This window comes from Coptis chinensis, chromosome 9 (assembly GCF_015680905.1).
Source record: "Coptis chinensis isolate HL-2020 chromosome 9, ASM1568090v1, whole genome shotgun sequence".
Classification (NCBI taxonomy): domain Eukaryota; kingdom Viridiplantae; phylum Streptophyta; class Magnoliopsida; order Ranunculales; family Ranunculaceae; genus Coptis; species Coptis chinensis.
In genome coordinates this window covers 63,149,080-63,170,988 of record NC_141464.1, presented here as the reverse complement: position 1 = coordinate 63,170,988, position 21,909 = coordinate 63,149,080, and the positions used below count along the sequence as shown (strand labels likewise).

Genomic DNA, 21,909 nt, shown 5'->3' with positions numbered 1-21,909 from the left:
AAAATAAAACGACTCCAAAAAGAAAGAACCACTCAAGTCCAAATATCATGCATAATTATTCGAGTCCAAATCACAAGTCTTATAAGAATTCCCCTCTTGTTACGTGCCAATATTTATATGCTTTACACACTACTCACATCAAATTTTAATTAGATAATGACAACCAAGGTTATACCATTTTCGACAACATTTTATTATTACAATTGTCCATAAAATCTAATATGTGAAAATCTGGAAAAAGTCAACATTCCCCAATCAACGGTCAACTGGCAATGGTCAACGGTCAATGTCAAAGTCAACCTGTCATTTCCATGTTCAACAGGTCCAGGGTCATAGCATGGTTCATGGCTAAGGTCAAGGTGCATGGCTCCTGGGCTCATGACTAAGGTAATGGTTCGGACCCAACTAGCCAAGCCCAAACCCTAGCCTTAGAACCCAAAAGTCTAAATGTTGAAAGACCCATTTGGATCTCTATTAAGTCCTATGGACTGGCCCCAAACAATATTAGAAACTGGCCCAAAGCAATTTATTAGTTCGGCCCACCGAACTGAACCTAAACCGGCCCAAAGGAAACTAAGGTGGTCCGGCCCAACAACAAAACTAAAGACTTTGGCCCAAAGCCCAAGCCCAACCGATCATCTTTTTCACCTCACCAGGCAGCCTCTCCTCCACCACCAGCCACCACCAGTTCTTCTCCTCCTCCACTCATCACCCCATCGATTTTGATCCTTGGAAAAACCCTTATGACTTTAATACCTGAAAAACTCAATTTTCTCTCACCTTCACCAGCGCCAGCAGCTCCCCTCCACCACCAGCCACCACCGGATCAGCCACTCCTCATCTCCTCCTTCCAGCATTTTTGCTCCTAATCAAAAACCCAATAACTTTAACAAAAGCCCCAACTCGATTTCCTATATTGTTATCCCTCCCCTGTAAATGGGATCTGGGTCGTCTGCCATTAACAGCTTGTTTTAAGCTTCCACCAGCACCCATTTGCAGCTCTCACACACACTACACTAGCTACCCCATCACCTACAACCCATCCCAATCACCGTTTAACAGTTTAATCGCATATACCAACACCACAAATTTCTAATGGAGCTGGCGCCTCCATTAACGACTTCTCTGAGTCTCCCAACAGTCCCCGACAGCACTCAAATCCCTCACTACAAGTCTACAACCCCTCATCAGTCAACAACAAAAACAACAATAGCGGTTACATAAATTGTACTGGCGATTTTCTTAGTGGGACGTGCCGCCATTAATACATTTACAGAGCTTCTACAGAGCTTCGACAGCACCATCCACCAATTCTAAACTCGACATCCCCATAACCCAACAAATACAAAACCAAAACAAAAAGAGTTCAAACAACAAAAGGCAGGACGATTCCATTATCTCGGGCTCGCGACGCCCTTAACGGCCTCTGGAGTTCGAGCAGTCCAACAGTTCAATTATGGATTTCAACAGTTTTCAATAAAAACTAAAAGCTTTCGACAGAAATAAATAAGTAGAAAAACTAATCTAAAGCACTCGGCAGTAAAGGTTTTTATTCGTAGACGTAAAACTCTAGTTTCGATGAAAAAGAAAAACATAACCACTCACCTGTATTAAAAGCTCCACGAATCCCTCATAGTCCGAATTGTCTCACTCCAACCTTCTAGCAATCGAGTTTCTATCTCCGCCTCCATTTTTATTATATTTTTTAATCCAAAAACCCTATTCTCTGGAAAAGATGAATATATACCGGGGTTGGAAACCTAAGCCCAACACAGACTCGGGCCCATAAATCAGGCCCACGTATCCCAAATCCAATCCAACAAATTTTAAATAAATAAATAAATTAATAAATAAATAAATACGTATTTTAAATACGGGCGTTACAATTTGCATCTAGGTTCCAATCTCCCGTTAATTACTCTTTGAGGTTAGTTCAATACATCTGCATCCAGTTTCTGATTTCTCGTTAATTATTTTTCTAGGTTAGTTCGATAGTTTATAATTTCCAGTTATTTATGTTTTGAGGTCAGTGCGATGTAGTTACATCTGGCTTCCGATTTCCAGTTAACTATTCTTTGAGGTTATTTCAATGCATTTGTATCCAATTTCTGATTTCACGTTAGTTAATCTCTTATTTTAGTTTAATGCAGTTGCATCTAGTTTCTGATTTTTCGTTAATTATTTTTTGAGCTTAGTTTAATGCAATTGCATCCAATTTCTGATTTTATTTTAATTGTTCATTAAGGTTAGTTAAATACATTTGCATCATGTTTCTGATTTCTCGTTAATTATTATTTTAGGTTAGTTCAATGCAGTTACATCAAATTTATAATTTTTCGTTAATTATTCATTTAGGTTAGTTTAGTGCAGTTTCATCTATTTTTCAATGTTTCGTTAATTAGTCTTTGAAATTAGTTCATTGCATTTGCATATAGTTTCTGATTTCCCTTTAATAACTCTTTAAGGTTAGTTAGTTCAATACATCTGCATCTACTTTCTAATTATTTATGTTTTGAGGTTAGTTCGATGCAATTACATCCGATTTCTGATTTCCCATTAACTATTCTTTGAGGTTTGATAAGAGCCCAAAACTGTAGTTTTAACCCCTTAACAATATTGCTGTTAGACCAATTATATGATTAATAATATAGGTTTATCACTAATTACGTACTTTTGAGTATTTCAGGCTTTGGAGTTGAATAAATATAAATTCGGTACTAATTAGGCCCGTAAAGGAGCTAAAGGGATTCTATGAAGAAAGCCCAAGTTTTATGGAGAAAAAGCCCTTAAAAAGCCCAAATCAAAGCTGTTAAGTGAAAGTCGAACCGGATTAGAAAGCTGAAGAAAAGTCAACAAAACTTCAAAAGGCCATATCTTTGGACTCAGACCTCGGATTTGGGCCTATTTTATATCAAAATGACCGGATTAGAAATATCTTTCCAATGGTTCAGACCTTGACTGATCAGAGCAGTATAAGTTGGTAAAAACTCATGCTATATTAACACGACCAGAATGGGAAGTCTTGGATTCAACAAATTGGGTTTTGGGCTTGATTTTTCGGCCCAAAACATGACTCCTCCGCCCATGCACGAATTTGGGGATCTAGCTCTTCTATATCAAGAGACAAAAGCTTAGCTTTTAAGCTATCTAGATCTAAACCTAGTTCTAGTTCATAAAATTTAGTTTTGGTAATATAGAATTAGTTTTAATTCATTAAATTAGTTTATATAGATTAATCTAGTTAGTTGTCAATTTTATTAGTTGTTAGAACAAGTTTTGAGTTTTAGAATAAAATACTTAGTTATATTTCAATCTTTAATTTCGAATTTAATATTGCATTCATAGATTTAGTTGTTTTAATTTGATAATTAGTATTCATAATCTTAGTTCTAAATTAGTTTTAATTTCAGTTGTAATCCATTTTGAATCTTAGACTATTGTTAAATTAGATTAATAAAAGTCAAGTTATTGTTCTTCATTATGTTTTCTTATTATTCATATGTTAATGATAGTCTAATAAATTCTAGCTAAACCTCCATTAGAGGGGTTTGATGAAGCTTGGATGAAAACTTGATGTGTTAGTTAGAATTATTGTATTTAAGAGTTCACTCTAGTAGGTTAGTTGATTCACCATGAGAATAGGTTGAACTTCCTCACATGCTAATTATTAGTTGACAGAGATTGCAATGAATAATTAGGGATCACAATTAATCTTAATTGGTTATGATTGCAATAATCTACACTAGCATATTAGGAATTTATTTAAGCGAAATCAAATCCCCCCTAATCTCTTCTCCATATTCTTCTCTATATTTTATTCAATTCATATTCAATTGCTTAGTTAAATTATTATAAGTAAATTTATATAATTAGTTTCATAGTGTAAATTCATCTTTATAAATATTGCTCTCACCATTGTTCTCTTGTGTTGATTAATTGATTTCTTTATGTCCTGGTAGTGTAGGAGTGGAACGATTCCGTACTCTATATATTGCATAAATCTATATGTGAGAGTAGGAAATAAATAATTGATACCGTAAGAATAAGGTTAGAGTAATCTAATTGAGTTTTTACGGGTTATCAAGGTTATATCAATGCATTTGCATTTAGTTTCTGATTTCCTACCAATTATTCTATGAGGTTAGTTCAATGTAGTTGCATTAGGTTTTGATTTTTGTTAATTATTTTTGAGTTTAGTTAAATGCATTTGCATCCAGTTTTCGGTTTCTCATTAATTATTATTTGAGGTTTGTTTGATGTATTTGCATACTGTTTCCGATTTTTAGTTAATTATTTTTCAAGGATTTGCATCCAATTTCTAATTTCCTGTTAGTTATTCTCTGACATTAGTTTAATGCAATTGCATCTAGTTTCCGATTTCTAGTTAATTACTTTTTGAGTTTAGTTTATTGTATTTGCATAAAGTTTCCAATTTTCCGTTAATTACTTTTTGAGCTCAGTTATGTATTTGAATCCAATTTCCAATTTCTTTTTAATTATCCAATGTGGTATGTAATACCAACTTCTACTGATCCATCTGTAGTGTCCTTGCAAACATGGGATAAAAAATAAATTATGCTTAATTTACTATGTGGGATCATCGAAGATTATCCAGTTCCCGATTTTTCGTTAATTATTTTTTAAATTATGCATTACTCATTATGTGGAATCTTCAAAGATTATCTACGAACGGGTGTTGTTATATTAATTATTCTGAAAAATATTTGCAAATATGCATAACTATTATATATTAATATTATATTGATCACTCATCCAAATTTCTTATAACATGAAAACCTCACTCTCCATTAAAAAAAACTCATCTTTGATAAAACCTTTCAACTTCATTTTGTTGTTTAATAATAGATGTTTGATTGAAGTTTTGTGAGATTGCCTAATAAGGAGAAATTCATATATATTGAAGCTACTTGAATAGCAAGGAGTTTTCAATCATACAGAAAGAGATAAGATAAACACCATTTTAAATGCAAAACTATACTTATTGAGATATTCCCATAACTATATCTTGAGATAAGATATAACCCAACTATATTTTGAAGTTAATTCAATGCATTTGCATCCAGTTTCTGATTTCCCGTTATTTATATTTTTAGGTTAGTTCAATGCAGTTGCATCCAATTTTCGATTCCCGTTATTTATTTTTTTATGTAAGTTCAATGCAGTTGCATCCAATTTTCGATTTCTCATTAATTATTCTTTGCGGTCAGTTCAATACATTTGCATCTAATTTCCAATTTCCTGTTAATTATTTTTTTAGGTCAGTTCAATGCCTTTGCATCATGTTTCTGATTTCTCATTAATTATTCTGTCAAATTAGTTTAATGCATTTGCATCAAGTTTCTAATTTCTCGTTTATTATTTGATAAGGTTGCATTTGTATCTTGTTTCTGATTTCCCATTAATTATTGTTTGAGGTTAGTTCAATGAATTTGCATCCAGTTTCCGATTTACTGTTAATTATTTATTGTGGTTAGTTCAATGCATTTGCATCCAGTTTATTTTTTGAGATTAGTTCAGTGCAGTTGAATCCCGCCCCGATTCCCTTTAATTATTTCTTTTAAGATTAGTTCCACGCATTTGCATCATGTTTTTAATTTATAATTAATTTTTCTTTGAGGTTAGTTCAATGCAATTGCATCCAGTCGTTTCTGATTTCCCGTTAATTTAATCTTTGAGGGTTAGTTTAATACATTTGCATCCAATTTCCGATTTCTTGACAATTATTTTCTTATGTTAGTTTAATGTATTTGCATCCAAGTTTTGATTTCCCGTTAATTATTCTTTGAGGTTAGTTTAATGCAGTTGTATTCATATTCCGATTTTCTATTAATTGCTTTTTAAGATTAGTTTAATGCTTGCATTTGCATCCAATTTTCGATTTCCCGTTTATTTGAGGTTTGTTCGATGCATTTGCATCCAGTTTTCGATTCCTTATTAATTGTTCTTTGATGTTAGTTTCATTCAGTATTATATATATTTTAAAATATTAATTTATCATTATTGCTTTGCCGTTATTTTTTTTTTCATTTTCTATTATATATTTTGTAATGTTATTTTTTGTATAATTTAATTTTCCACATGTAATTTGCCTTGGTTTGGTATATAATTTAGTTAAGCCCAACGTCCACTTTAACTGACTTTCGTTATTCAAATATATATATATATATATATATATATATATATATATATATATATATATATATATATATATATATATATATAGTCCTTATCTAAAAAGTAGCTACTTAAGTTAATCGAAAATAAGTAATGTAGATAAAACTTCAATTATAAAATGAATTCAACCGCAATGTTTTGTAGATATGATATACTCACTATAAATACTATCTCCATATATCAAATTTTAGCTCATTTGGAAACCTTCAATATTGACAAAAAATTATTGCAAAAACTCGATATTTCTGGACCGTTAGATTTCTTTTTAAAGATGACAAATTTTTTTATTTATGTTAGAGGTTTCCAAATGAGTTGAAATTTTGTAGAGATGATCTTTATGATGAGTACTTCATATCCACAAAAAATTAGGGTTGAATTCATTTTCTAAGTAAAATTTTACTTACGTACTTATTTTAAATTAACTTAAGTAACTACTTTTTAGTGTTGAAGTATATATATTGTTACTTTTGAAGTTTTACTTACGTACTTATTTTAAGTTAACTTTAAGTAGCTACTTTTTAGTTTTACTTACATACTTTTTAGTTATTTTAGGTGAAGTATATATATTATAGCTCTACCATTGGAAATTACATTGTAGTGTTGAAAAATTATAAATTCATAAATTTAATTGGAATATGTCATAATTGTTGTGGCCAGAATTGTGATTTTTGGAGTCCTTAACTATGAATAAATTTCTAAATCCCACAGCGGATGACACATCAAATCAAAAGGGTTTTGGGAAAATTATTTTTGGTGGAAACTATTGTTTTTAGCAATTTAGTTTTTTGTCTTTTTTTTTTTATTTTTTTTTTATTTTTTTTTATTTTTTTTCCTGAAACTCTAGATGGGTTTGTTTTTTCGTAATTAACTATAGTGTTTAGGAAAAGTTAGAAACTCTGTGAAACTCTAGATGTGATTGTTTTCTTATTTATATCCTACTATTTTATAATTAGTACGTAATAGAGTTTAGAAAAAATTGGAGTCTCTTCGAGTGCTCCAAAAAATAGATTGGTGAGGGTATAACTATAATATACATTTAAGGATAAAGATAAATATTTGTTTCATATTTTATCTCTTACTTTTCCTATTTTATCTCATACTTTTTCTTAATTAGCCATGACACGTAAACACTCTAGAAACGTTTCCTCAATTGAAGAGGGTAGAACTATAATATATATATATATATATATATATATATATATATATATATATATATATATATATATATATATATATATATATATATATAACCATAACTAAAACCAAAATTAAAACTCAATATTGTCGGGCCCGTTTAGAATTTAGAAAAAACTGGAGTCTCTGTGAGTGCTCCAATTGTCTGATTTTTCGATATTAGTCTCCTATTTTTTCGTAATTAGTCAAAGAGTTTTACAAATATTGGAGATTCTGTGAATACTCACAAAATATAGCCAAGAGGGTACATGCTATAATATATGGGATGAGAGGGGTTCTAAGGACATATTTTATCTTGACACGTAAAAAAAACTCAAAATCGTTAGGACATTTATAAATTTTGGATTAGGCTAATTTTTTGTAGATATAATCTCATAACTATTCTAAACATTGTCACAAATAATCAAAAAAATCAAAAATTTCTAAAATTGCCAAATATAGTATAAAAAATGGTGAAAATGAACGGTCTACAATTAACCATATTTTATAAATTGTTAACTATATTTGGCAAGTTTGGAAATTTTTGATTTTTTGATTATTTGTGACAATGTTTAGAATAGTTAGAAAATTATATCTACAAAAAAAAATTAGCCTAATCCAAAACTTTTAAATATCCTAACGATTTTGAGTTTGTTTACGTGTCAAGATAAAAAATGTCCCTAAAACCCCTCCCAATAATATATATCTAAGATAAAGATGCGGACCACAACTAAAACCAAAATTAAAACTCAATATTGTCGGGCCCGTTCTCTAATTATTCATTCAGCAACGACTTTGATCAGCCGCTATACTAGGTATATTTAGCTCATCGAGTAGTACTTCCCCAGACCCCAGTAATAAGAACATCAAAGCTTAAAGGTTTGCAGTACTGAAGGTAGTTTGAAATTTTTATGATACCACAAGCTCGCCGATTTTTCTTAGACCAAACACTCTCCTCTATATCCGATGGCTTTTCATCTAACACATCATCCAAGTCTTGTTGGCATAGTGCATATATAACTTCATAATGCCACATACTAAAATTGTTAGATCCATCGAATTTCTCCATATCAAATGAGAAGTTTCAAATTGAGAGAATCAAATAGTATTACACACTCACCTTGTTTAATAGAACACCCAAAGTCCCTTTTTAGAAGAACTCACAAATCTCTCATCACTCTTTGGTTAAAACCCTAATTTTGTTTTTATAGTGTAGCTGAAAATTTCGGAAGAATACGAAATTTTGGCTCATTTCGGCATATGGCTACCAAAGGCCCATTAAGCCCATCATCCCAACAATTAGGGCATGCTATATGTATTGTGCTAGTTATATTATGATTCGAGGTACATGTCGTCAACACTTCTTTAAAATCTGTAATGTAAGTTAACTTTATTTTACATTTTCTAATGCGTATGAAAAATTGAGATCCAAATTAAACGAAGTTACGCTAGATTGAGTAAACGCTTCAACATTATTGATGGTATTGCACGAGGCCTTATTTATCTACATCGTGATTCTCGACTTAGAGTGATCCATCGAGATTTGAAGGCTTGTAACATTCTTTTGGACGAGGATATGAACCTAAAAATATCAGACTTTGGCATGGCAAGGATATTTGGTGGAAAGCAGACATTGGCAAATACTAATAGGGTTGTTGGGACATAGTAAGTATCATATAGTAATGAATATTGATTGTAGTTTTAGGTTTTCTAATGTATTCAAATATATGTTTTGTGTCCTTCCATGAGACCATGACTATAGTCTTCTTTAACTTTTACGCTTTCCTTAGATCATACCAACCGGGCATGCAACGAGTTTAAATTCTTTTCACAACAATATGCAATGGTTACATGTCACCCGAAAGTATGCCATGGAAGGAATATTCTCTGAAAAATATGATGTGTTTAGCTTTGGAGTGTTCTTTGTTAGAGATTGTGAGCAAAGAAGAAGAATAACAACTTCGTTTGCCGGAAGAATCTTATAACAACCTTTTAGGATTTGTGAGTATATACTTTTCAGCTCTATCCTCGACTTATAATTTACTTTTATGATCTCTTGCTTCAAATAGGTAATCTGAATTTTTTTGATCAAGGTATGGCGATTGTGGAATGAAAATAAGGCGTTGGAGTTAATGGATCCAACATTGGTCGAATCATATAATTCACAAGAGCTAATGAGATGCATCCATATGGGGCTTCTTTGCGTGCAAGACCATGCCCTTGATAGGCCAACCATGTCTACAATAGTTTCCATGCTTTGTAGCGACGCAACTCTTCCCATTCCAAAGCAATTTGCATTTACACTACAAAGGAGTTTTGAGCAATCGATCATTCCTTCTGATAACAATGATGCAATATCTATAAATTCTATTACCGTTTCAATTTCCCAAGGACGATAATTTGATTGCATATATAGACATTCCTTCGAATGAAGTGTATGTATATGATTTGTCGTACTTGCCTAAAAGGCTAAAACTGTTTTCATTTCTCACTATTTTGTCTTTTCTAACCATTTATAATTGCCACGGCACCTTCTAAGATCCCATAATTACATGGGCAAATGTGCAAAGTCTGTCTTTCTGTTCAAGAAATCGTCCACGAAGGAATGAATGAAGAGAATACTATAACACCCCGTGTTTTATTTCTTTTATTTTCCTAATAATAATAATAATAAAGATAATAATAAATGGATAAAATAGATATAGGATATCCAGCAGTTACGGATAAAAGCCCGTAGGTAAATAGATAAGTGTTGTCCTTGTTTTTCGGGGAGTTTTCTCACGTAGAGTTTTTGGAAAAAAAAAAAAACACAGCGAGGGTTTTAGAAAAAAAAAAAGAGGAGTTTTACTGAAGGAAGGAAAGGAAGGTTTTTCTGGTAACTGGTTGATAATCGGAGAGCGCTACAGGTGAGTAGAGTTTATCTCTCACCACTACTAAAACTATGATTTTCGTCTGTTTAATATTTACGTATTTTACCACCGAAGTGTTTCCGACCGGTTTTTTTATAATTTTAGTTAAATCGATATGTTTAGATTTTGGTTGAATATTTGAAGCTCGAAAGAGCGTTAATGGCGGCGAGCCACAACAAGCAGTTGTTCAAGATAACGGTTGGAACTGTTTGTAGTTTTAACACCGTTGATATATTAAAACTGGTTTGGGGTCGTTGGTTGATGTCGGCCGTCGAAGCTCTGTCGAAGCTTCGAGAGGCTAATGGCGTCGCCGAACAAAGAATGTAAATCCTTTTGGCTTGTTTGAATTTTCTTTCTTGTTGTGAGGTTGGTAGGTTGATGGGTAGCTAGTGTATGGGTGGTTGAACTGTTGAACAAGGGCTGTCGAAGCTCGGAGAGAACATTAATGGCGGTCGGATCTGGGATTTGAGGGGGATTGCGAAAACTGAAAATTTGTGGTCGATTGGTGAAGTAAAGTTGTGGGGTTTTTCACCCACACAATTTTCACTGAGTTATTGATGGGTGGTGTGTGAAAGATTTTTGGGGGTGGCTGGAAGCAAGCGGCTGTTGCTGCGAAGGGGATGACCGTGAGAGCGATCTAGTGCTCCAGGTCGCTGTTTAGTTTTTTGACTTGAGACTAATTAGTTGGGCCGGACCCTATCAGCTTTGGGCTTGGGCCGAAATGTTTTGTTTGGTTGGGCAAAAAATCTATTTTAGTGGTTGGGCCGAGTTCTATTAGTTTTCTTTGGGTCCGATTTTAAATATTTTTGGTTGGGCAGTTTTATTTAACTTCCTTTGGGCCCGATCACTTAACTGTTTTGGGCCCGTTTCTAATATTGCTTGGGGCCAGTCCATAGGACTTAAAATAGATCTATATGGGTCTTTCAACATTTAAACTTTTGGGGCCGGGTTCTAAGGTTTGTGCTTGGCCAGTTGGGTCCGAACCATTACCTTAGTCACGAGCCCATGAACCATGCACCTTTGACCTTAGCCATGAACAATGGCTATGACCCTGAACCTGTCGAACATTGAAACGACAGTTTGACTTTGACAATAATATGATACTTTGACTTTGACCAGAGTTGATTGTTGACTAGGGTTGACTTTGACCAGTTGACCCAATTTGACCTTTTAACTCAGATTATGATTCGGTCTATTAGGATAGGTCTAGGGCTATTAGCATGCTTGGCTTTAGGCTAAGACCTTTATATATACGTGTGTATGTGTATTAACTACTCTGTGATATTTTCGTCTTTTATGATATACAACGTTATGACACTTAGACATTCATGAAATTAATAACGCGTAAACCAAAAATACATGAATCAAGATACTCTTTCGTTATCTGAAATAATATATAAAATAAGGTTCAATAATGCGTAAACAAATTTACCGCACTCTTTTAGAACTCTCCACGTACGCCTCAAGTTTTGGAATTGAGGTTATGACTGTTGATGTCATATGTTAGGTGGGCATGTATCGAATGTGCCATAAATGGTCCATTAGCGTTATATATGGGTATTCATTGACTGTGCCATGAATGACCCGGGTATTCATTGAATGTGCCATGAATGACCAGATTCTTTGGACTGCCCTAGAGAGGAACTAAGGTATTCGCCTTGCGGGTTAGTTGTATTCCTTGAGTGTATGGGAAAGTAAGGTTGGGTATTCCTTGAATGTGGCGGGAATGACCTAAGGTACATAGGTTGTGAAATATGTGTATAAGAAAAGTAATTGATTAATTAATAGTTGTATTAATTTGATTGTGCGAGTGTGCTTGGGTTTACTTTTGAATACCTATAGGATATCGACAAATGTTAGAAGTTCTAACTTTCTTTTGCAGGAGGGTAGGACTTAATAACATTTTGTGCAGGGACGCGGTTCTACCCTTATACAGCAGTGGATATCGGTAAGTTTTAATTAAATGACTTAATTATTAAAACAAGTTATTAGAATGAGTTAATAAGATGGAAGTCTTGCTTGGGAAGAAGCTATGCCGGTTGAAATGACGGAACTACCTGTCTTCCAAGCTGTGAATGATTAAGTTATGGGAAAATATAAAGTGATTATTTGGATAATTAAAGTATGATAATGTTTATATGTGGTTAGTCTACTCATACCAGCAAATTCCATTTTGCTGACCCATGTTTGCTTTGTTTTGGCAACGTGGGTGTGTTCTTGGGAACATAGGTGGAAGGCAGTGGAACCACGGCGTGTGATTTGGATTCTTGTCTGGAGCAGTCCGTTAGTTCTTTTATTAGGTCTGATCTTTTTGGAAGGATGTAATAACGTGAGTTGACATATTTATATGGCATGAGAGTACGATGTTGAAAATTGTTATTCTTAGAGTTTGTTTATGTTTGTATTGGGATGGAAGAAAGTTTTTAATAAAGTGATAGTTGAGGAATTTTGGAGATTATTTTGTTGTTAAGATTCTTTATGATGTGGGTTTTAGGTTTTGACATGTGTTGTATCCACCCCGTCATAGCCTGGGTTTTTAGACAATTGAACCGAGTGAGGTTTGAGATATTTATATTTCAAATATTCATTTTTTTTAATTGTTTAGAAAATCGGGCTGTGACAAATACTCTAATGGACTAGATTTCAATTGCCAAAGATGGACTTCAATCATCTTTGGTTGGAGACGTATCGTATGGTGTTGTGGGACAAATTTGAAGAATACCAAACATAAAATATACTCTGGCGGTCCCTTTACTTTCCCCTTGCTAAAAGCGATTTACGCGATTGAAAATACAATTTGAAAGCGCAAAAGTTAAGTTGTAGAGTTCCGACTATGAACAGTATGAAGAGTTCTGATTGGGATACCATCTATTATCTCTATTTCGAGTAGAATTTGCACATTCAAGTTCACACCAATTTCACCTGTGACTACGAACAAGAAGACATGTTGATTTGATGTGAACATGCAGTGTGTGCATTATCTTGGGAGGGATTAAGTAGAAGAAAAAGCAAACGAAAAGTCTCAGGTGCAACTATCAGCCTATCACTCGCAGAGGGACCGCAAGGGCACACTATGGAGTGGTAAGTGAACAATACATATTTATTTTTTGATAACTCAATTATTCATACACCAACTTGGTTTGTGTTTTGGTCTCAACCAAGACAACAGTGTGATGTCTATGCCCTTTGTGGTGCTTTCGGTATATGCACTCTGAACTTTCCATCTTGTACTTGTTTGGATGGTTTTCAACCACGAACACAAAATGAATGGGATATTGAAGATTATTCTGGTGGATGTGTGAGGAAAACATCCTTGCAATACAGGAATAAAGATTACTTCTCACTGATGCAAAATGTGAAATGGCTTGCAAATCAGCTTACCAATCAACAGTCTTTGGCAGTTCCGAGCAGTGTTTAGAAAATCGGACCGGACCAGTCGTTAAACCGTGGTCCGATCGGAACCGGTAAATTTTCGATTTGGGTCAGTTATAAGTTGAGTTTTTGGTTGGACCCTTGGTCTAAGCTTAAACTGTGGTTGAACCGGTGAACCGGTTCAGTTCTAAACCGGATTACCCTTATTATATATATATATATATATATATATATATATATTTTTTTTTTTTTTTTTTTTTTTTTTTTGAAAAATTGATAATGTGGAGAGTTGAACCTAGCACCTAAACAAGATAATCCAAACTCCAAACCAACATGCTACTATATGTTTCTTGTATAAGAAATTCATTTTGATATATAATACCAATTAATATTGAATTAAAACATGTATTTATTCATTTTATTATTGTAATTATTAAAAAATTTGCTAAATAAACATCAATCGGTCCGACCGAGTCGAACCATGGTTGAACCATTTTAACAAAAAATCGGTTCGATCACCGGTTCGGTTTTCAAAACATTGGTTCCAAGTGCTGATGAGTGAAAATCGGCTTGCTTGAGCAACTGTTGTTGCAATGCTTATGCTTACAGTAGAGGGTGTTTAGTTTGGAATGGAGATTTTTTAAGTCTATAGAACGATCCAGATGACGATGGTAGTGGAATAGATCTCCTAACCAAAACTAGAAAAAAGAGAGAGATTGTAAGAGAGAATTCTTAGTGAGTTGAGTGTTCATTCTTTGTGAGTGAATTGAGAGCTCTTGTAATCTGTTACTCTGGACATCTAGTAAAGCTTGTAACTCGCCGATGGACGTAGGCACATTGCCTAACCATGTTATATCCGTTTCTTGTGGTTTGATTTCTTTTGCATTAGTCTCTTTACTTTATATGCGAGTTAATTGATATTGAGAAGTGTTGGGATAGTACTTGGAGGGTGTTGAAGTCTTGTCTAGAGAAAAGGATCAATCCTTGTGTAGGGTTGATTGATTTGGAGTGGATAACGTTGTTTATGCAGTTTGTTATTCTCAATAATAGGTGTCAGAGCCAGGTTTACGACCTAGGATTTTGAGTTTTGGTGAAGAACCATAGTGCTCAAAATTTATGTGGACAAGGTGTTCGATAAATTTTCTGAGTGAAATAGTTTTTGGGTTATTGTGTGTGACTTGAAAAATAGCTCCCAAGATGTCAAATACTAGGTTTGAAGGAGAGAAATTTAATAGGAAGAATAACTTTGGGATTTGGCAAGTTCAAGTAAAGGACATCCTCATCCAACAAGGTTTGCACAAGGCTTTAAAGAGGATTAAATCAAAGGCGGCGAGTATGAGTGATGATGACTGGGAAGAGTTCGATCTATAGGCTTGTTCATCAATCTGGTTGTGTATTGCTAATGAGATCATGTATAATGTGATTGGAGAAAATACCGCTGCCGGTATTTGGCTCAAGCTAGAATCTATGTATATGACCAAGAGCATGACGAACAAGATGTACCTTAAAAAGCGTCTTTATCAGTATATGATGGTGGATGGTTCAACGATGCAAGATCACGTTAGTGAGTTTTGTCTACGCCTAGCGAATTATTTGAATGTTAGTATGAAGATGGATAATGAGGATCAAGCGGCATGTTTAATATTCTCTTTGCCCGAAAACTATGAGCATCTAATGACTACATTTATGAACAGAGAAAATGTTGATCTTGACGAAGTTTAAAGTGTGCTTCTTTCTTATGAGTTGATGAAGAAGACACAAGTTGAGAATAACATTAATGCAGGACAAGGGCTAGCGGCAAGAGGAAGGTCGTATGAAAAGGCCTCTACAAGCAATGAGAGGTCTAGGTCTAAGTCAAAGAAGTTGATGAAACATGTGAAGTGCTACAATTGCGAAGAAAAGGGACATTACACAAGTAATTGTCCTCATTCGAAGAAAGATAACAAGAACAATGGTAAGAAGAAAGGTAAGGCTCAAGTTGAGACAAGTTTTGCTTCAAGCTCTGAAGGGGACGATGTGAGTCTATGTGTGTCCACACAAGACTATATGGCCGAAAGGTAGATTCTTGATACTGGGTGTTCCTACCATATGTGTCCGAATAGAAAGTGGTTTACTTCTTATGAGAGCATTGATGGTGGTTCCATTTTGATGGGTAATGACGTTTCTTGGAAGACAGTAGGAATTAGAACTATACGGGTCAAGATGTATGATGGTGTAGTGAGGACTTTAACCGATATGAGGCATGTTCCTGAGCTAAAGAAAAATCTTATTTCTCTTGGTACTTTGGATTCCAAAGGCCACAAGTTCGTGGGAGAAGGTGGAGTCCTAAAGATGGTTAGTGGCTCTTTAGTTGTTATGAAAGGTCAAAGACATGGAACCTTGTATACTTTGATGGGTAGTACGGTGACTGGTATTGTAGCAGTGGGTGCATGTAATGATGATTCTGAGTGCACTAAGATGTGACATATGTGTTTAGGGTATATGAGCGAAAAGGGTTTGTCTGAGTTGTGCAAGCGAGGGTTCTTGAAGGACTTGAAGAAGCCAAGTATGGGGGTTCTATGAGCATTATGTATATGGGAAGCAGTGCATAGTCAAGTTCAGTTCAAGCAAGCACACGACAACAGACATCCTTGATTATGTACATATGGATGTTTGGGGACCCTCCAGAGTGGCTTCAAAAGGAGGTAATCGTTATTATGTCTTATTCATTGATGATCATACTCGCTATGTGGGTGTATATGATGAAAACGAAAGATGAAGTGTTTGAGATATTTAAGAAGTGGAAGGCAAGGGTTGAGAATCACACAGATAGGAAGGTAAAGACTCTTTGGTCTGATAATGGTACTGAGTATACCTATGAGCCTTTCCAAGAGTTTTGTGTGCAACAGGGTATTACCAGACATTGGACAGTCAGGGGCACGCCTCAGTAGAATGAGATGGAAGAGAGGATGAATAGAACCTTGCTTGAAAGAGTGAGATGTTTGTTGTCTAATGCTAGTCTAGGAAAAGAGTATTGGGCAGATGCAGTGTCCATGATGTGTTACCTGTATAATAGGTCACTAGTTCCAGCTATAGATTGCAAGATGCCTTATGAGGTGTGGTCAGCTAACCTAGCTAATTATAGTATTTTGCGAGTGTTTGGATCGACTGCTTACTACCATGTGAAGGAAAGCAAACTAGATCCTAGAGCTAAGAATGCAATATTCTTGGGCTTCGCAAATGAGGTAAATGGATACAGATTATGGTGTCTAGAAGACCACAAGTTCCTGGTCAGCAGAAATGTTATCCTTGATGAGACTTTCGTGTTATCTTTCAGTAAGCCGAAAAAAGCTGGGTAGAATGGTGAGTCTATAGAAGTTCAAGCTACTGAGCTTGAGTTGTCTGATGCAGCAGATGACTGGTTGGTTCATGATGAGGTACCAGATCATGGAACCACGCAGCAACAGGGAAGAAGAGCATGAGCATCGCGAACTTGTAGTTCTTTAACCCTAAAGCCAAAGAGACAAGTTAAGCAAGTGCACAAGTATGGGCACGATAAGCTGGTGAAACATTATGGTCAGGTGGATTTAGTGGCATATACACTGAATATTGAAGATGATGAGCCAGATAGCTTCAAGGAAGCTGTTAAAGATGCTCATTATAGAGATTGGTTGGTTGCTATGTAGAAAGAGATTAAATCTTTTGATAAAAATCACACATGGGACCTTGTTTTATTGCCAAAGGGCAAAAGGACTATCGGTAGTAAATGGGTGTTCAGAAAGAAAGAGGTACTTCCTGAGTCTGACAATACTGGGTACAAGGCAAGATTGGTAGCAAAGGGTTTCTCACAGAAAGAAGGGGTCGACTACAATGATGTATTTTTCCCGGTGGTCAAACATACTTCCATTCGTGCGTTATTGAGTTTAGTTGCTCACTTCGATTTGGAGTTAGAGCAACTTGATGTGAAAACTGCTTTCTTATATGGAGACTTGGAGGAAGAGATCTATATGAGACAACCTGAAGGTTTTGTTGTTGCTAAGAAAAAAGATCATGTGTGCAAGTTGAATCGGTCATTGTATGGTTTAAAGCAATCGTCAAGGCAATGGTACAAGCACTTTGACATGTTCATGATGCAACATGAGTATACCCAAAGTAAGTATGACTGTTGTGTTTACTTTCGTAGGCTTCGTGGTAATGACTTCATCTATCTCTTGCTTTATGTGGATGCCATGATTATTGCTTCCAAAAGCATGGTGGAGATAGACAAGTTGAAATCTCAACTTAGCTCTGAGTTTGAGATAAAGGACTTGGGTAGAGCCAAGAATATATTGGGCATGGAGATTGACAGAGATAGGACGAAGCAACGGATAGTTGTATCTCAGAAAAAATACCTTCAGAAAGTAATTTCTCGATTCGGTATGGAGAATGCAAAGTCAGTTTCTACTCCTTTAGCTGGGCATTTTAGGCTTTCAGCTAAGTTCTCTCCTAGTTCGGTGGAGGAACAAAAGCATATGGCTCATGTTCCTTATGCTAGTGCAGTGGACAGTTTGATGTATGCTATTGTGTGCACACACCCGGACACTTCACAAAATGTTGTTGTAAGGTATATGACAAATCCCAAAGCGATTTGGGAGGCAGTGAAATGGGTATTGAGGTACTTGAAGGGTATCTTGGATGTGGGATTAGTTTATGGTGGAGGTACTTGTTGTCAGTGGTTATGTGGATTCAGATTATGGAGGTGATCTAGATAGATGACGATCGACTACTGGTTATGTGTTTATGATGCATGGTGCACTGGTTAGTTGGAGGTCTATGCTACAGGCTACAGTTGCTCTATCTACTACAAAGACAGAGTATATGGCAGTGGCAGAGGCAGTGAAAAAGGCACTATGACTTCGATGTCTTCTAGATGATATGGGTATTGAGCAGAACAGTGTTGCTTTGTATTGTGATAGTCAGAGTACTATTCATTTGGCGAAGAACCAGACTCATCATGCTCGGACCAAACAATCTGATATGGGCAAAGAAAAGCAATCTGATATTAACAGAAATGGATGATATGTAATACGGTCATCAAAACCTCATGCAAATTCCAAACATCTAGAACTCTTAGTCAAAACATTTAGTAAAAGGAAATCTCCTAAGAGATTTTTCTTCAAAAAGACTTCCAAATTCCAAATTTCCTAAAAGATTTTTCTTCAAAAAGACTTCCAAATTCAAAAAGACGTCCACTCCACATTGAATCTATATTATAATCTTCAGTTTGTTATGAGTTTGTTATGTGTCAAAGAACTTCTCTTCTCTGAGAAGATGAAATCGAAAAGCCAAACATGGTTGTTTTTTTTAGTTATGTTCTTTTTCTCATCTACCCAAGCTCATCTCTGCTTTGCAGCTGATACCATTTCTTCGGGTAAATTCAAATCAAACTCTGATATCTAAAGGCGGTAAATTCGAACTTGGTTTCTTCACACCAAACTCATCTCTTAACTACTACATAGGAATATGGTACAAACAAATCACTGTACAAACTGTTGTTTGGGTTTTCAATAGAGATACTCCCCTTACTGACCCATTTTCTTCAGAGTTAAAACTCTTAGAGAATGGTAATTTAGTTCTGTTCAACTCGTCGAAAATAGCGATATGGTCGACAAAGACGACCTCAAAAGCCATTAATTCATCTGAAGTGGTGCTTTGGGACGATGGAAATCTTGTTTTGAGAAATAGGATAAGATCACCTGATGTTTTTTGGCAGAGTTTTGATTACCCTACTCATACATGGTTGCCTGGTGGAAAGATTAGATATGATAATAGAACGAAGACAGCGCAGTTACTCACTTCTTGGAAAAATGAAAATGATCCTGGGACAGGGTTATATTCTTTTGAGTTGGACCCAACTGGGGATCAGACTGTTATATTGCGGAATCGGACTCAAAGGTATTGGACTAGTGGACCATGGAATTGACGGATTTTCAATTTCAGCTATACGAAAAATGCTAATGAGAGCTACTTCACGTATAGTCTTTATAATACTTCTATTCTTTCTAGATTTGTGATGGATGTGACAGGGCAAATCACGCAAACTTCTTGGGCTGAAGGTACACAAAATTGGATTCAATTTTGGTCTCAACCAAGACAACAGTGTGATGTCTATGCCTTTTGTGGTGCTTTCGGTATATGCAATCAGAACTTACCCTCTTGTACGTGTTTGGATGGTTTCAAACCACGAACACCAAAAGAATGGAGTATTAGAGATTATTCTGGTGGATGTGTGAGGAATACATCCTTGCAATGCGGGAAAGATGACTTTTCACCGCTGCAAAATGTGAAATTGCCTGCAAATCAGCCTTTGGCAGTTCCAAGTGCTTCAAGTGCTGATGAGTGCAAATCGGCTTGCTTGAACAACTGTTCTTGCAGTGCTTATGCTTACAGTAGGGGGTGTTCAGTTTGGAATGGAGATTTGTTAAGTCTACAGAAAGCCCCAGATGGCGATGGTAGTGGAATAGATCTCTATCTCAGACTTGCTGCATCTGATATCCCGCGTACTGGCGCTAAGCACAAGGGAACACCTACTCCAGCTATAGTGGGTGCTGCTGCAGGGATTGTGGCTTTACTAGGCCTTGTTTTCTTATTTGTTTGGAGATGGCAGACAAGACAATCAGTTGGAACGTCAAAGACAGTTGAGGGCATCTTGATGGCATTCACCTACAGAGACTTGCAAAATGCGACGAAGAATTTCTCCGAAAAGTTAGGTCGTGGAGGTTTTGGTTCAGTCTTCAAAGGGGACTTGATCTGATACAACTGTCATTGCTGCCAAGAAACTTGGAGCCCTAGGTCAAGGAGAAAAGCAATTCCGCAGTGAAGTGAGCACCATTGGGATCATACAACATATTAATCTCGTCAGATTACATGGGTTTTGTTCCGAAGGAGATAAAAGGTTGCTGGTCTATGATTACATGCCTAATGGCTCTTTAGATCATCACATGTTTAATCAACAGGCTTCTAAGATGTTAAACTGGAAGGTAAGGTACCAAATTGCACTTGGAACAGCTAGAGGTTTAACTTATCTCCATGAGAAGTGCAGAGACTGCATTATACACTGTGACATCAAGCCGGAGAACATACTTTTGGATGCTGATTTTTGTCCCAAGGTGGCCGACTTTGGTTTGGCAAAGCTTATTGGTCGCGAATTCAGCAGGGTCCTGACAACCATGAGGGGAACTAGGGGCTATCTTGCGCCAGAATGGATTTGGGGTGCAGCTATTACTGCCAAAGCTGATGTCTATAGCTACGGCATGATGCTTTTTGAGATTATCTCAGGGAGAAGAAACTTAGAGCTTTCAGATGATGAGAAGGTGAAGTTCTTCCCAACTTGGGCTGCACGCAAAATAAGCGAAGATGAAGAAGTCCTTACACTATTAGACTACAGGTTAGAGGGCACTGTCGATGTTGAAGAGCTAACTAGAGCTTGTCGAGTTGCTTGTTGGTGTATCCAAGATGATGAATCTGATAGACCATCAATGGGGCAGGTGGTTCAGATCCTTGAGGGGGTCATGGAGGTGAATCCTCCTCCCATCCCCAGAGCACTCCAAGTTCTTATGGAGAACGAAGAGAGCATACATTTCTTTTAAGAAACCACCTCCAACCGCAACTCACAAAGTTGCAATACATCATTTGCTTCTTCTCAGACCAAAAGCAGCAGCTCATTAACAAGTACAAAGATGTAATACCGTGATGTCCGAGAAGAATTATGAACCAGTTCACTTTGCATGAAGTAGCAATGCATTCCATAGGTTTTACAATTTTACTAAGAAAAATTGTAGGTACTATGATTTTCATTTGCTTCACATAATTTTACGTTAAAGGCATGCTGTCTTGGTTGTGAATTACTCAATATGATATGGGTTGAATCACTGAGGCAAAAAGAAAGAACCCCAACAAGAATATATTTTATTTGTTATCCAAACTGTAACGACCCAACCATGGGTGTGGTGTTTTAACACTAAAGGCCTCGACATTAGTAAATGGTAGTCAATCCAATATAACCAGGATCCTTGACGACTCTTAACCGATGTGGGACTAAACCCAATCTAGGGTGTCACAATCCCACCACTTCTTAACCGATGTGGGACTAAACACAATCCAGGGTGTCACAATCCCACCACTTCTTAACCGATGTGGAACGAACTAAACCCAATCCAGGGTGTCACTGTCGATACTGTCCCCACTTACGTCACCCAAAGGCCCAGGTCCAAAGCCTACCCAACCATGGGTGTGGGGATTT

At 35.9% G+C, this 21,909-nt stretch overlaps 1 long non-coding RNA gene and 1 pseudogene across 1 annotated transcript; both read left to right on the top strand.

Moving 5' to 3' along the window:
* The first annotated feature begins 9,313 nt into the window (after positions 1–9,313).
* LOC147477267 (uncharacterized) lies at positions 9,314–9,860 on the top strand. Its single transcript, XR_015209197.1, has 2 exons — positions 9,314–9,369; positions 9,462–9,860. It is a non-coding gene; the product is annotated as an uncharacterized LOC147477267 (long non-coding RNA).
* A 7,534-nt stretch (positions 9,861–17,394) lies between these two features.
* On the top strand, positions 17,395–21,511 carry LOC147477266 (G-type lectin S-receptor-like serine/threonine-protein kinase At2g19130 pseudogene; annotated as a pseudogene).
* The last annotated feature ends 398 nt before the right edge of the window (positions 21,512–21,909 follow it).